Source organism: Nicotiana attenuata, unplaced genomic scaffold, assembly GCF_001879085.1.
Source record: "Nicotiana attenuata strain UT unplaced genomic scaffold, NIATTr2, whole genome shotgun sequence".
NCBI classification, from domain to species: Eukaryota; Viridiplantae; Streptophyta; class Magnoliopsida; order Solanales; family Solanaceae; genus Nicotiana; species Nicotiana attenuata.
The window spans coordinates 1,548,897-1,565,901 of record NW_017670242.1 but is presented as its reverse complement, the minus strand read 5'-3'; positions in this window follow the sequence as shown (position 1 = coordinate 1,565,901).

Here is a 17,005-nt window from a genome sequence, read left to right as displayed (position 1 = left end):
TAACCTCTTAATCTCTCACTAACTTGTAATACTCTATTACAATCCACTTTGTAATAACTCTATTAAAAAGACTTTACAACTTGACTAACTCTAGCCAAGACTTAAACACACGGGTTTAAGGTTTACAGAGGGGTTCCTACAGAATTCTTCTAAACAAGCTAAGTAGGAAATACAATTGAAGAACTATTACAAAGTTACAACTCAACTAAGGACATATAATGACTTGATGTGGGGACTGGTCCGTAGTTGTTTTGTTCTTTGTTCTTGAAGCACTTGAAACTTTCTTGCTGGATAGTCACGTGACTAAGCTTGAGTGAAATCTCTAAGTATTCAAGTGAATGTATTTTACCTCCCTTGATGTTTATAATACATGTGTGACCTCACATACAACGATGTAATCAAGGTAGGTAAAAAGCCTTTCACAGAAAGTTGACTGCTGCACTGTTCCTGTATTGTAGCGTGTGCAAGCAGCAACTTTCCAGCTGAAGAGTTGACTTTGTACAGTCACGTCGGGAGCTGGTAGGGACCTGTTCCCTCAACTGTTCCTTCTACTCTGAAGAGTTGAGCCATATCCCACGCTGGAACCTTGTGATCTTTAGGTCCTGTAAATGTGTAACAGGTTCCTTATCTGGTTCTGGATAGTATGTTTGTTAGATCATCAAAACATGAAACAAAGTACTTATGACCAAGGTATTTGTAACCTATCAATTTTCCCCTTTCATGATGACAAACTCATAATTGAAAATCTCATAAAGAGCCATATAGAACCAAATAGCGAACGAGAAAGACCTTAAGTTCCCCCCTGAATCTTTGCATTCCCCCTTAATCAGTGCAATTGTTCTTCCCCCTTTTGGCATCATAAAAAGATTAGTAACAGGAAATTAAGCAAGAAGGAAGTCTAGTTTTAAGTTAACTCATGCCAGTTATGTGCACACAGTCATGATAAAAAATAGAGCATAGAAGCAAGGTGTAAATAACAACAAGGGAAAAGCTTGCATTAACATAATTTTGGATTTTACAGCAGGAGCAGAGTCAATGTTACTACCACATCCACATATTAGAACAATCAACAAAAAATACCACAAGTTATCATCATAAGAACTGACACTGAGAGACTGGACCACAAACTAGATTGTAGACTTGACATTGAGGGGACAGTATTTAAGAAGCACTAGAAGGAGAAGGTTTGGAGGCAGAGGAAATTGTTTGGAGGACTAAATCCATTCGAGCATTTGCTGACATTTTCTCATCGAGCAGTCTCTCTTTCAGGTCCTCCACTTGTTTCCTGAGCTCAGCATTCTCCTTGGTCAGGCGAGCAACCTCTTCGCTTTGAGAGCGACTGGAACCAGGTGCCTTTTGCAGCTGACTTAACTGAGTCTCAAGGATAGCATTCCTTGCTTTCAATTGCCTTATCTCAGTAGTAGCACTGTTTTGAGCGTTTATTAACTGAGATATAGTAGAAGTGCTTGCAACCCCTCCAAATTTCTCTATACACTCACATTCATCAAGAGTGCCTTTTGAAAAGTTTTGCTTCTTGGAGCCCACTTTAACTAGTCCAAGAGGAACCTTGAAATGCTCAACGACCTTGGTAAGAAAGAACCCATACGGCAGCCTATGATTACCATCTTTAAAGTCTGCCACTTTATTCATGTGCTCTATCATGATCCCAGGCGGATTGATGGTAGTGAAGTTGTCTAGTGCTTCCATGAGGAACAGGTTTGCACGAGAAGTGAGGGATCTTCTCTCAGCTCGAGGCAGCAAGGCTTTGTTTACCATCTCAAATAGCAGTTGGTAAACAAGAAGGAGGGCCTTCTTCTGAACCTGTTTACCCTGCTGGACTGCTCTGTCCTTCAAGATTGCGTTTCTAAAGTTTTGAGTACAAGCTCCCTGTACACTAGACAGCCCTTCAGTAGGCACACCAAGAATAGATCCCAACAAGGCAGAGTCCATTACCATATCAACTCAATTCACCAAGGCACAAATGTAACCATCCTCAACCTTGAACAAATCGGCATAAAAACTTTGAACTTCCTCCTCATATACCCTAGCAACATCACTTGTGAACAAGTGTTTCCATTGTTGAAAATCACATATCTCAACCAACTGTCTCATACCAGCCTCCTCTAGGACATTAGAGGCAAATGTGCGTCCCCAACACCTTTTGACTTCTCAATCTTTCTTTCCCAGCACTCCCCAGGTTACTAACTCTAGCCTTCTTTGAGGAACCAGGTTCCTCATCAGTATCAACCTTTCTCTTAGCAGTCTTGCAAACACTCTTATCCTTCTTATCAGACTCACAGATTTTTCACCTAATTCTTTCAGTACATGCTTAGTAGCAACAGCATCATCAGACTTAGTCAGACTCTTAGCAGACACAGTAGATCCCCCTTTTGGCTTGAGAAGACCATGCTTTTGTGATAACTTCCTAGTAACATACTAGGTTCCTCCGCTTCTTCTTCACCCACATTCAAAACATGTACTATCTTCTCATTTACAACTTTGCCATCTTTCATTTTTTCTTCTCCTTGACTTAGCTTGACTGTTCTTAAGCGCAGACTCAAGAGCCTCCTTCATTAGCAACCTTGTTGTGGGTCGCTTAGGAGTTGGCTCTTCACCAACAACTACTCTTCGCCTAGGTAGACTGGCAATTGGTAAATCATCAGAATCTTCTTCACTATCCTCCTTTTGTTCTTCAGACATAAGGCTTGTCTCAGGCATAATCACACTTAGAAGCTCAACATCTAAATAAGGAGAGGGAGCAGGGTCAACACTGACTTGGGGTTCCTGAGTGAGACCCCGAGTTGGATCCTCCGAAGGAGGATCAGGTCCTCTAGCAGCTTCCCCAGTAGCACCTACCTGTGCTGAAGGTTCAACAGGAACAAGCTCATTACCCTCTCCAACAGGCTCAGATTCTTCCCCCTGAGTCTTAAGACCATCCTCACTTCCTTCGAAAAAAACCCCTTCATTGGCGATGGACAACATATTTTCTAGGGCTTCCTTTTCTTGTAGATCCATGGGAAACTCAGGAGAAGTAGGAGCGGTACCTATGGACAAGGGATCAGGAGCAGTCTTTGTTGAGTCAATGATTTCATTTCTCTCAGGCTGGTCTACCTTTGACCCCTTTTCTGTAGGAGAACTTGAGATTTCCCGATTTTCTTTATTTTCAGCAATACTCGTTTCATCCTTCTTTTCTTGCAAGGTAAGAGAAGAGCTCTGGGCAATACCTCTTTTGGGAGTGGATGCTTTGCGACTCTTTTGAGAACTGGAACTCGAATGAGTAGGAGAGGAGACGGAATGTGGGGGTGACTCTGTTCCAGGGTTTTGGTTATTAGCAGTGTGAGGAGGGGAGTCTGGCATTGGTTTTTCAACTGGTGAGGACTCGATGATACTAGAAATTATTTGATTTTCAGCCATGGTGAGAAGAAGAGAGAAGATTTGGTGAACTGAAGAGAGAAAGAATAGGAAACAGGTCTTTTTAAAGTGTTGATGTATGGAGTGTGATGACAGTGATAGATGTATTTATGATGAAAGATGGATCGGTTAGAAAGGGCGGCAGGTTTTAGGGAGTTGGTTCGATTAATAACCGGTGAGACGTTTGGGTTCAGAAGACACAAAAATAAAAACTCACATGCTGATGATGTGGCACTTGTTTTAATCGTTCAGAATTGTGCATGAGAGAACAGATAAACTACTTACCTGTGTCAGGAGAACCAGGTTCCCTGACTGATCTCTTATTTGTAAGCTTTGCCTTTTTTACCAGTGTATACAGCCTCAACTGCTTATTTGCTCTGTAATCATCAAGTGTGTCTACCTGTAACGGTATAGAAAAGAGTTAGACTTTGCCAGAAAATACCTTTTAGCTAAGTTTACCTGAACATTTCTTTCATAGCCAATCATTGAGGGACCAGGTTCTCAATTGGGTTTTATCAACCCCAATGCCAGACGATTTTTCTTGAAGTGTTCTCTGCTTAGGGCTTTGGTGAATTATATCTGCTATTTGATCTTCAGCGCTGTAGAATTTCATGCATATAATTCCTTTTTCAGCATTGTCTCTGAGGAAGTGATGACGTACATCAATGTGCTTGGTCCTCTTATGTTGAACTGGATTTTTTGCCATGTTGAGTGCACTAGTATTATCACATAAGTGAGCCACACAGTCTGAGAATACTCCAAAGTCTTCCAACTGTTGCTTGATCCATAGAAGTTGAACACAGCAAGAGGCATCTGCTACATATTCAGCTTTTGCAGTTGAAAGTGCCATAGAGTTCTACTTCCTTGTACCCCGTGAGATTAAACAAGAACCTAGGAAATGTGCCATTCCAGACGTGCTTTTCCTGTCCACCAGATATCCTGCATAATCAGCGTCAGCATACCCAATAAGATCAAAGGTGTCACCTGAGGGATAATAGAGGACCAGGTCATGCGTTCCTTTGAGATATCTCAGTATTCTCTTGGCAGCCTCCAGATGAGATTCTTTTGGATTGGATTGAAACCTTGCACAGAGACCCACACTAAAAACAATGTCTGGTCTGCTTGCAGTGAGATACAAGAGTGACCCTATGATTCCTATATACATGGTCTGATTTACAGGGGAACTACGTTCATCCATGTCTAGACGGGTAGATGTGGCAATGGGTGTGTCGATGTCTTTTGATGCTTCCATATCAAACCTTTTCAGCAGCTCCTTGATGTACTTCTACTGACTTATCAATGTTCCCTTCTTAGATTGCTTCACTTGAAGTCCTAGGAAGAAATTCAATTCTCCTATCATACTCATCTCGAATTCACTCCCCATGAGTTTTGCAAATCCTCGCAGAGAGAGTTAGCTGTGGCTCCAAAGATGATATCATCAACATACACCTGAATAATGAGCAGGTTCCTTCCTCGTTTCTTCAAAAAAAGAGTGTTTTCAATTTTCCCTCTTGTAAAGCCATTTTCTAGAAGGAATTTTGACAACCTTTCATACTAAGCCTTGGGAGCCTGTTTTAACCCGTACAATGCCTTATCTAGTTTAAACACATGCTCAGGGTGTTCGTGACACTCAAAACCAAGAGGCTGCTTGACATAGACTTCTTCTTTCAGATAGCCATTTAGAAATTCACTTTTGACCCATTTGGAACAGTGTGAACTCCATATGAGATGCAAAGGCAATCAAAATCCTAATGGCTTCCATTCGAGCTACTGGAGCAAATGTTTCATTATAATCAATCCCTTCTTCATGATTGTAGCCTTGAACTAAAAGCCTTGCCTTGTTTCTTGTTGTATTTCCAAACTCATCAAGTTTGTTCCTGAATACCCACCTGGTTCCTATGATGGTTCGATCTGCAGGTCGAGGAACTAGGTGGAATACCTTGTTCCTTTCAAATTGATGCAACTCCTCTTGCATGGCTATGATTCAGTCTGCATCTTTCAAAGCTTCTTTTATATTTTTGGGCTCTATTTGGGAAAGAAAGGCTGAGAAGGCAAGTGAGTTTCTTGCTTTTGATATGGTTTGAACTCCTGAGTCAAGAGGAGTGATTATGTTGTTAAGAGGATTTGAACTTTTGAACCTCCAATTAGGTGCATGAATCTCATTGGTAGAGGAACCACGTATGTCTGACTGGGGTTCTTGGGCGCTTCTTACTTCACAAAGTGGAGTTCCTTGAACTGCATCAACAATTCTGTTTTCAGCTTCAGTTGTTGTAATCGGGGGACCAGGTTCCTCTCCAATGGATATAAATGTATTTGTATCATCTTCACTGGATTCCTTGACATAACTCATCATATTTGCCATGTCAATTACTTCGCCCGGAACAGATAAGGGTCTCCATCTTGATCAACATGTCCGTCCTTCTCATAGGGGAGGTGAGCTTCATCAAAGATCACATGTATGCTTTCTTCGACATATTGAGTCCTTTTGTTGTATGCTTTGTAAGATTTGCTTTGAGATGAGTATCCCGGAAAAATTCCTTCATCACTTTTGGCATCGAACTTTCCAAGAGCTTCCTTTCCATTGTTGTGAACAAATAATTAACACCCAAAAGTTCTTAGATGTGGCAGCTTGGGCTTCCTCCCATTCAGCAGTTCATATGGAGTTTTGTTCAGAAGGGACCTGATCATGCACCTGTTCACCAGCACGCAGTATTGACTGCTTCTGCCCAGAAATACTTTGCGATCCCACTGTTAATTAGCATTGTTCTTGCCATGTCTTCAAGAGTTCTATTCTTCCTCTCCGCAACACCATTTTGTTGAGGTGTTCTTGGAGCTAAAAAATTGTGAGTGATACCATTTTCAGTGCAGAACTCATCGACTTGACATTGTCAAACTCCGCCCCATGATCGTACCCAATCAGGCTACTTTATTACCCATCTTCACTTGGATTTTCTTGACAAAAGCAACAAACACTTCAAAGGTTTCATCCTTTGTCCTGAGGAACAAAGTCCAAGTGAATTTGGAATAGTCATCAACTATCATAAAGATGTACTTCTTTCCTCCTCTGCTTAGCACCCTCATAGGTCCACATAGATCCATGTGAAGGAGATCAAGTGGCCTTGAGGTGCTGACTTCCTTTTTGGGCTTGAATGAGGATCTTACTTGCTTCCCTTTTACACATGCATCACATACTTTGTGATCCTTGAAGCTTGACTTGGGCAGACCACGAATCAGGTCCTTCCTGACTAATTTTTTCAACAATGTGAAACTTGCATGACCTAGCCTCCTATGCCATAATTCAACATCATCATCAACAACACTTAGACATCTTAGATCACCATTCTTCAGAGACTCAAAATCAGCTACATAAATATTTTTGTATCTTTTTGCCACTAGCACCACCTCACCAGTCACCAGGTTTGTGACTGTATAGACTTTTGACACAAATTCCACCTTGTTTCCATTGTCATAGATTTGGGAAACGCTTAGCAAGATGTACTTCAATCCGCTCACGTAGTACACATTTTCGATTGAGTGAGAGAGAGACTTCCCAATCCTTCCGACTCCCAGAATGTATCCCTTCTTGCCATTTCCAAACGATACACTCCCTCCTTGCAGGGTCTTAAGTGAAAGGAAATTATTTGTACTTTCAGTCATATTCTTTGAGCAGCCACTGTCCATGTACCATTGTAGGCTGCTTCCTTTCACTATTCCCTACACAAGAAAATTAGGAGTTAGCTTTAGGAACCCCAACTAATTTGGGTCCCTTATAATGAGGAAAGGGTGAATAAGAGATCTTTTGGTCCATGCAGGCATTATGCGTTTTTTATATGAGGAACCAGGTTCTCTACCTGTAGTTACTTTTACAGCAAAAGATTTGTTTCTCAGCTGTGACTGAGATCTGTCCTTACAGTTTTCTTTCAAGTGCCCATTGTTACCACAGTGAGTGCAAAGCCAATTGTCAAATACAGTAACGTACATACTATGAGGGTAGTAGGGAATCTTTTCCCTTTGAAACCGAATCTCGTGCCTGTTTCCTCCGTTGTAGGTATACATGGTAGTGATAGCATCAGCGAACCAGGTCCATTTGAGTGATTTTTCAAGATCACTCTTCACTCTACCTAGTTCTTCCTGAAGTTGTTTGTTTCTCTCATAGCCTGTTTGGCCAAGCTTCTAAAATCAACTTATTTTGAGAAGTATTTTTCTCAAAAGTACTTTTTAAAAAAGCGCTTTTGGTGAAGCAGTTTGTGTTTGGCTAATTAATTTTAAAAGCACTTTTGAGCAGTAATTAGTGTTTGGTCAAGCTTTTGAAAATTGCTTCTAAGTGTATTTTTCTCAAAAGTGCTTCTCAGAAAAGTGCTTTAGGAGAGAAGCTACTTTTTTCTGCTTCTCAAAAATTGCTTTTGCTTCTCCTCAAAAGCACTTTTTTTCCTTCCAAAAGCTTGTCCAAACACCTCAATTTTTTGCCAAAAGTGCTTTTGGCCAAAAAAGGCACTTTTGGCCCAAATAAAAGCTTGGCCAAACAGGCTACCAATCTCAGCACACAGACTAGACTTCACTGAATTTAACTCACTTTCAAGCTTAATGTGTGCCTCGCTTGCAACTTCCTTTCCTTTTTGAGAATTTTCAGGCCTACTCTCCATTTAAGCTCTCCAATTGTTTCCTTCAAATCCATTACCACCAGTAGAAGGTTATTTTTCTCATGCTCAATGCTAGCAACTTTCTCAATTAAGGCATCTTTTTCCATACTTAGACTCTCAAGAATGAAAGATCATATCTTTCTTTCTTCAGGTTCTCAATTGTGTCCCTTAAATCAACTGCAACTACTACTAGGTCATCTCTAGACTGTTCTGCTTCTCCTAGTTCAACTGTTAAAGCATCCATGTCATATATAAGACTATGTAAGCATCGATTAACATATTTGCTAAAGACATGAGTTTCTTAAGAGAATAGGATTTCAGATTTCTCTAAACATCAAGAAATTTTACCTCATCTTCATCATCAGACTGGGCCATCAAAGAAAAAATTGAATCATATTCGGTTGCTTCACCTTCTACTGCCATCATAGAGTTGTTACCTAGTTCATCATCTACTCCATATTTTCTTGATAAATCTCCATGCAGCAAGAGCTTATCTTACGACATTGTCAGTGGCGTCTTTTCTATTGAAGCGTCTATCAGGAATCGGGTTCCTTTTGGTTGCTTTGTCAGAGTTGTTTTGTACTGATCCTGCTTTAGGAGAGGGCAATCCTTGATAAAATGTCCTAGCTTGCCACATTTATGACAGTGGTCATAATTCTTTGGCTTGCTAGAACTTCCCCTTTTTGGAATGCCTCCATTCTTGTGAACCATCTTTTGGAATTTCTTGTCAGGTATGCCACCATCCTCACCACTTGAATCATTGCTTTCTGTCTTGAGGACCAGGTTTTTCTCCCTTTTGGGCTCTCTTCTTTCACTGTCCTTCTTCTTCTTCATTTCATATGTTTTTAGATTGCCAACAAGCTCATCTATAGTTAGCTCCTGCAAGTCCTTAGCCTCTGTAATGGTGTTCACTTTGCTTTCCCAAAAACTGGGAACTTAGGATTTTTCTTACCAGCTTGTTTCTTGGAATAATTTCACAAAGAGAGTGAAGCTCACTAATGATGGAGGTGAACCGGGTATGCATATCTTGGACAGATTCACCGTCTTTCATCCTGAAGAGCTCGTATTAAGTTATGAGCATGTCGATTTTGGATTACTTGACCTGTGTTCTTCCTTTGTGAGCTGTCTGAAGGGCTTCCCAAATTTCTTTGGCTGACTGACATGCTCATATCCTGTTGTATTCATCGGGACCAATGCCACACACCAGAATTTTCTTTGCACGAAAGTTCTTCTCTATGGCCTTTCTATCAGCATTATTGAATTCTTTCCTTGTCTTGGGAATGGCTACAACTGGGTTGCCAAGGTTCTTGGTAGGGACAAAAGCTCCGTCACATAACACATCCCACAACACAGAATCTTCAACCATGATGAAGTCGTTCATCCTAGTTTTCCACCATCCATAATACTGTCCATTGAACCTAGGTGGTCTGTAAGTAGACTGGCCTTCTTCGAAGTTTGGAGAAGCAGCCATGAGGATCCTTTCTAGGCGTTAACCTAATAGAAAGAACTTGCTCTGATACCGATTGATGAAATATAAGGGTCCACCAAACTCTATAGAGAACCAAGTTCTCTATCAGTTCTACTAGAAAGTACGCACACGACAGTAAGTAAATGACAAGAGGAATTTTACGTGGAAAAGTCCCAGCTCAACGGGATTAAAACCACGACCTACCTTTGTAGGATTTCAACTTCACTGCTGAGCAACTTTTAGATTACAGCCTATGCAACCTAGGAAATAACCTCTTAATCCCTCACTAACTTGTAATACTCTATTACAATCCACTTTGTATTAACTCTATTACAAAGACTTTACAACTTGACTAACTCTAGCCAAGACTCAAACACACAGGTTTAAGGTTTACAGAGGGGTTCCTACAGAATTCTTCTAAACATGCTAAGTAGGAAATACAATTGAAGAACTATTACAAAGTTACAACTCAACTAAGGACATATAATGACTTGATGTGGGAACTGGTCTGTAGTTATTTTGTTCTTTGTTCTTGAAGCACTTGAAACTTTCTTGTTGGATAGTCACGTGAGTAAGCTTGAGCAATATCTCTAAGTGTTCAAGTGAATGTGTTTTACCTCCCTTGATGTTAATAATACATGTGTGACCTCACATACAATGATGTAAGCAAGGTAGGTAAAAAGCCTTCCACAGAAAGTTGACAGCTGCACTGTTCCTGTACTGTAGCGTGTGCAGGCAGCAACTTTCCAACTAGAGAGTTGACTTTGTACAGTCACCTCGGGAACTGGTAGGGACCTATTCCCTCAGTTGTTCCTTCTACACTGAAGAGTTGAGCCATATCCCAAGCTGGAACCTTGTGATCTTAAGGTCTTGCAAATGTGTAACATTTTCCTTATCTGGTTCTGGATAGTAAGTTTGTTAGATCATCAAAACATGAAACAAAGTACTTATGACCAAGGTACTTATAACCTATCAATATTGCTATCAGTATTTTCCTTAAATGCTTTATGATTTCTACATATCCCCAGTGATCAAGAAAGAGGCTGAGAAATGAGAGTCCAATGTGAACGGAAAAGAGGCTGAAAAACAAGATTGTTTTTTGTATTTGCTGATCCAGGATTCATCTAATGCGAGGAATTTACTTACATTATGAACGTGATTTATGACTGTCATATCTAAGCAAAATACTATGACAAGCATTATTTGCACTGGAACAAACAAAAAAGATATTATACCAAAATTGTTCGGCCCATGCTTTAGCTCGGGCTACCACATCTAGTATTAGAAAAAACATCAAAAGGCCAAATATATTCATGTACTATTCAAAATAGTTTAAATATAGGGGAAACTACACAATATACACATTAGACTCAAATTAATTACCTGTTTTTGCCCATTTAATAATTAATAACAATTGCTACCTATCCAGCCCAAACCTATTACCCAACTACCCTTTTCCTTTTCGATTGAAAGCTTCGGATTCATGTCGAACATAGCCAGCAAAAGGAAGCATAGCCCCTTGCGCAAGAGGATGGTCACGACCATCACAGTTAATTTCCCAGTTTCTTCACAGCCCTTTGGTGTCATTGACATAATAGATGTCGTTTCTAGTCTATCTCTTTCTATTTCTTTTCTATATATGGAAAGTCGAAAAATCATCATATAATAATCCAGAAATTGCAATAGAAAAGAAATAAGGGAGGTTTTTGATGATTTTTCAATCTTTTCTATTAGGTAATCTAGTATCCTTATGCATGAAGAGCTTATAGTTTTTAAAGAAAATACACAGCCTACTAATCATACCTTTAGTCTATACAACATATGGGTCTGCCAATTTTAAAACGCACCTGCTCACGAATATCTTCACTTGAAAAATCCAGAAACTTCAAAGAATTTGCACCAATTCATTGTCAATCATCACATAAATATCCGACGAGGTACAGGAAATAATTCGTATGAGAATTCAAGCAGCACCATGCTATGAGCGCAAAATCATAAGGATAAAGCAAGTGTGACGCTAAAGAAGGCATAAAAGAGTAATCAAAACATCACTCTCTACAACCACAAGCTACAACCCATTTTATTTTTTCTCTTGAATTTGTTGTACCTAGTATATAAAAAATCCGGCCATATCCATAGAATTTGTGATTGACGGGAATTATTAGGTCATCGGAACTAGCAGATTGACAAAAAATTGTTGCTTCAATACCATAGGGGGGAGGATAAGCTAGATCGGCAACAAAAAGAAAATCGAATTGATAATTACTTGTGAAAAAGTGATTAGTAGAAGTATTTGTTGGAGGATCACCAGAAGTTTAAAATTTTCAACGGGTTGAGCCGACGTATGAATAGAAGAAGAAGATTGTGTGCATACTGTAGGCTTTGGCCAATTTTGAGAATATTTGACTACAAAACTAACGGAAAGATTATTTTTTAAGAACTATTTGTGCACCACTTTGTGGCGGGTAATAAGTTTGTATTGTATACCAAAATGGTATATTGTATACTGTATTGGTATACAATAATTAATTCAAGAATATATAATTAACTACAATAGTATACTACTAATGTTTTTAGAAGGAATGAACCAATCCTTTATATACCAAAATAACATATTATATACCATTTTGGTTAATTCAATAGTGTATAATTTATTGTGCTGAACTGGCGAAGAAGAATTTGTATTGTATACCAAAATGATATACTATATACCATTTTGGTATACAGTTCATTCCAACAACATACTATTATAATACACTATATAATGTAACAGTATACTCTTACAATTAGGTCCTTTTAGAATTTTTTGAAATTTTTATTGGCAACTGATATTATTTCAGTTTAATAATTGAATTAAAAATTTTTTTTTTAAACTCTTTGTGTACAATTGTATACTCTGTTGGTATAGCTACATACTATGCTGGTATCATATGTTAGTTGGAATACTTTTTTGTTGTATTAGCTACATTTAATTGGTACACTATTTGATTTTTCTTTAGAAATAGTAGAATTGTACAATATCTTGAAATTTTTTAATTTTCCTTTATGCATGTGTATTATGTAATCATTTTGATTTTTTCTTTATGCGTTTGTTTTATATAATAGTATTATAGTACAATATCTTGAAATACATTATTATATTAATATGTGGTACACTATTTTTTTAATTTTTCTCTTTATGCATGTGTATTATGTAATAGTAGTATAGTCACATATAGTTTCCTGGAATTAATTAGTACAACTGTATACCTATTGGTATGATTATATGTCATATTGATATCATATGGTAGTTGGAATATTTTTTGGTTGTTTTACCTGTATTTTTAAGTGAATTATATTCTAAAATGATTTATATGATCATGTTTTGTTGTGTTGGATTTTATTGTACCTATGGACATAGATTTTGTGTATTATGTAATAGTTTTTATATTTATATGCAGTTGTTGGAACGACCCCGTACAAATTTATACCCTATTAAAATAGCTATATACTATATTGGTATCATATGCTAGTTGAATCATTTTATGGTTGTATTAGCTGCATTTAATTGGAACACTATTTGATTTTCTTTTAATAATAGTAATATAGTATAATAGGAGGTTGGTAAGAACTGAGGTTTGGAACCCTAATCCCGAAGATGCTCCAGAATCTTTTCGATTTTTGAAATACTTTATTATATTAATATGTGGTACACTACTTTTTTTATTTTTCTCTTTATGCATGTATGTTATGTAATAGTAGTATAGTCATATAGTTGCCGGGAATTAACCAGTAAAACTGTATACCATGTTTGTATAGTTATATGCCATATTGGTATCATATGGTAGTTTGCAAGAGAAGGAAATGACCTCCCGACACCATCACTATGAAGTTGGTGCAAGCTCTTGCGGGGTTTGTGACGATCATTAAATATTTGGATGTTCATTTGGTAAATATGAGTTCGGAGGGACTCATTAAATTGATTCTAGGAACCAAACAATCAAGCAAGCGTGACCTTTTGCAATTTATTGCTGATTTGCATGACGTGAGCACTTCAACAATTTACTTAGAGAGAGTCACATCTTGGCTTTTCTCATGGATCATTGAGTCGATATGGTGGCAAACCAGATGACCAAACTGCCAGCAAATCTGTTGAGATGTTCTTAGGATCACCTTCCTTGCATGTCTAACAACGAAGAAAGTTTTCCATTATCCTAAGAGATCATGCTTACCAGGAGACTTTGAAGAGATTATGTCCTGTCTTGGCTGGACATGTGGTGGGACAATGTGTTGTCAGCCTAAATGTGGCTGAAATCGATGCTATTTTTCAAGAATTAGCTTGTGGGACCCCAACTGCTACTCCATTTGATCCAATTGTTAACGCAAAAGTGTTACCTATTCCGACATTGAGCTTTACAATATTAGTCTCATGGGATCTGTTTGCTAGCAGTTTTGTCGATCCATATCTTGTTGATGCAACTCCTAAGCCACATTCAACTCTTGACATAATCACCGCTATCCTATCGATGTTGCTCTACTCGAGAACCTTGAGGACAAGGTTCTCATTGAGGACGGAGGTATTGTTATGAATGAAAATAATCTCATGACAGCCATGTTGGAAAAAATAGCAAATTACGTGTGGGACTAATCACGCCCAACTCTAGTCCTAAAAAGGATAAGCGGTCACTGCAAATATAATCCGGTCTAAAAGTCCGGAGTCGAATCCCACAGAGAACTAAGGCTTAGTTGTATCTGTTTAATATCACCAAGAAGAAAAGATTGAACAATTTTCTAAATTATAAAGATTGCGACTAAAACTGAAAATAAATAAACAGCTGAAAACTAATTATGCTTGAATTGTAAACAATTGGAATAAAGGTCTAAGGTAATGGTTTCTCCCGTTGTTGATTTCCTTAGTTGTATGTTTCTTATAGCTTTGACTTAGTTGCCTCTATCAATCATGAACTCTCCAGCTATCATAAATCTCTCTCAAGCAATTATGATAATTTACTAGACGCACTCTCTCAAGCTACGCTAGCTAGATTCGCATTATAGTTCACTTAGATCGCACCCGATGTATCGTTATCTCTAATCCAACCTCTAAACCCTTGGTTATGACTCTCGCCTATACTCCGGGAGTGATGTTGTTCAAACAACTACCTAAATATGCACTCTCTCTCAAGCAGATACATAATAAATAGGAACGGCTAATTGAGGATCCTTTCAATTAACCAAAATCAAAACGTAGTTGAACAAATAGAGATTAACAACCAATTCAAAACTATATTAATATAACAACCAAATCATCCCTAACGGGTTTCACCAAAACCTTAGATTAAAAGATTTAGCTACTAATAACAATGATGAAAACTACAAAATAATTCATAGTCATTGATGAAAGAACAATTAGGGAGATAAGAATTGTTTCCCAAGTTGCCTCCTTGCCTCTCTTGTCTTGTTCTAAACCCTAAAAACTTATTCCATGCTCCTTTGGACGAACTAAACCTTTTATAGATTGAGGGGATTGGTCTTGAACTTCCAAAAGTACCCTTCAGATCTGTTTTTCCGTCTGGACTAGCGCGGCCGCGCTAGTTGGGTTATACTCTGTCTCCGTCCGCATCAGGTCTGCAGTCGCAGTTTCAATCGCGTTTTTGACCCTGTTCCATTCAGAATTTGGAAAAACTTAAAACATGAAAGTTGTAGCACTTTGAGTTAGATTTCCAACCATATATTTCGGAGCCTAAATGGAGTTCTGAGCAAAAAGTTATATCTATTTTACTAGACAGTGCGCGATATGCCTACTCGATTCTTCGTTCGCTCTAACTATCATCCGTTGACCCCCAAACACGATCCCGGCTTAATTCCTTGAGCTTTCACTCAGACTTCAAAGCTCCAAATCACTTGAATTCATTCTATAACATCTACATAGCTCGGAATCACTCCTACAAGGCATAAAACACACCATCAGTGCAAAACACTAGCGATTAAAGCTCAAACTCAATTAAAGTGCAGTAAATTAGAGTGTAATAAGCGACTAAAATACGCAATTATAGCCTATCATCAACACCCCATACTCATTTCTCGTCCTCGAGCGATCAAACTACACTTTTTCATAGACACGACCTTTTTAAACAATTCTCCTAACTCATCACACCAAGAGTATTTAAAATAGACTAAGCACAAAAGCGTAACATCTTCACCTCAAGATTTGACTCACAAGTACCACGCATTATTCACAACTCACCTACTTACTCTAACATAGAGGTCACTGACATTACCTTTCCTTCATGAATCAAGTGCCCTCACACAACAAAAGAGAGTAGTTCCACACAATCAAATTTGAGAACACTTAGGAACTCAAGATAGAAAGAATTCACTCACTCTCAGAAATAACATTCATATGCCACAAAAGATGCACCATAAGCTTGCCCATAGTGTCCTACTCCACTAATCGAGCTCATTCATCTAGGATCAATTAGGACTTATTTGGTTGTAATGTAAGCTACGGGACGGGTAGGATATATTTAGATATAAGAGTGACTACACCTCCCTAAGCACTTTAATACATATAGTTTAACATTCAAACCCCATACTTATGTCAAACCAAACTCCACCTTCACATCAATGTATATTACCCCATACTTCTTTAAGCACAATTACAGCAAGAGTTACCACTATTAAAGAAATACTTTCTTTTTTTTTCACAGCAATACAACTATATTTTTTTTTTCAATTCAAGTGGCTCTTACTTGTTCAAAACAGTGCACCTTTCTCCTGATTTCATTAGTTCCACTCAAAAGTCAAACCAACCACCCCACACTTTAACTTTTACATAAATCATCACAATTCAAGTGCTTATGAGAGGTTAAAAGGTTCAAATAGATAGTCCATTCAAACAATTGGGTAAGACTTGTAATGTGGTTGCCAAAGAAATAGGATTAGATGCTCAAATGGGTTAGCTACGATACATAACAATTAGGCGGGTAAAATATACTTATCTGGCTCAACAAAGAAATGCCTATATCACTTCCTAGACTGAACAAAACTACTATTTCGCTTTGCAAACACACGGGGCAAGTTCTAGGCATCAAATGCAATCACAGAATAACACCCAAACCTCACACACACATGGCACATAACTCACTCAGGATTGGATTCATCAAGACACTCTAGTCAAAGCAGTTAAGCAAATTTAAAATCATACAATTTAAGGTACTTATACAAGAGTCAAAAACTGAGCCTAAGCGTCACAACCAAAGTACTCACTATTCTCAAGGCATAACAAAGTCAAGAGATATTGCTTCAATTCAAAACACAACACAATGGCTCCTATTCCTAAAAAAAACTAACTACACCCGGTTCAAATAAAACCCTTGGAAAAGAACAGTGGTTTAAAGAAAAACCAAGGGGGAATTGCTACACTACCTAAAAAAAAACTTTTTTTTTAGACTTAAATCCCTCAAGAAAATTGTCTAATAGATCCATCGTCGGGAAAAGTCCAATCTTT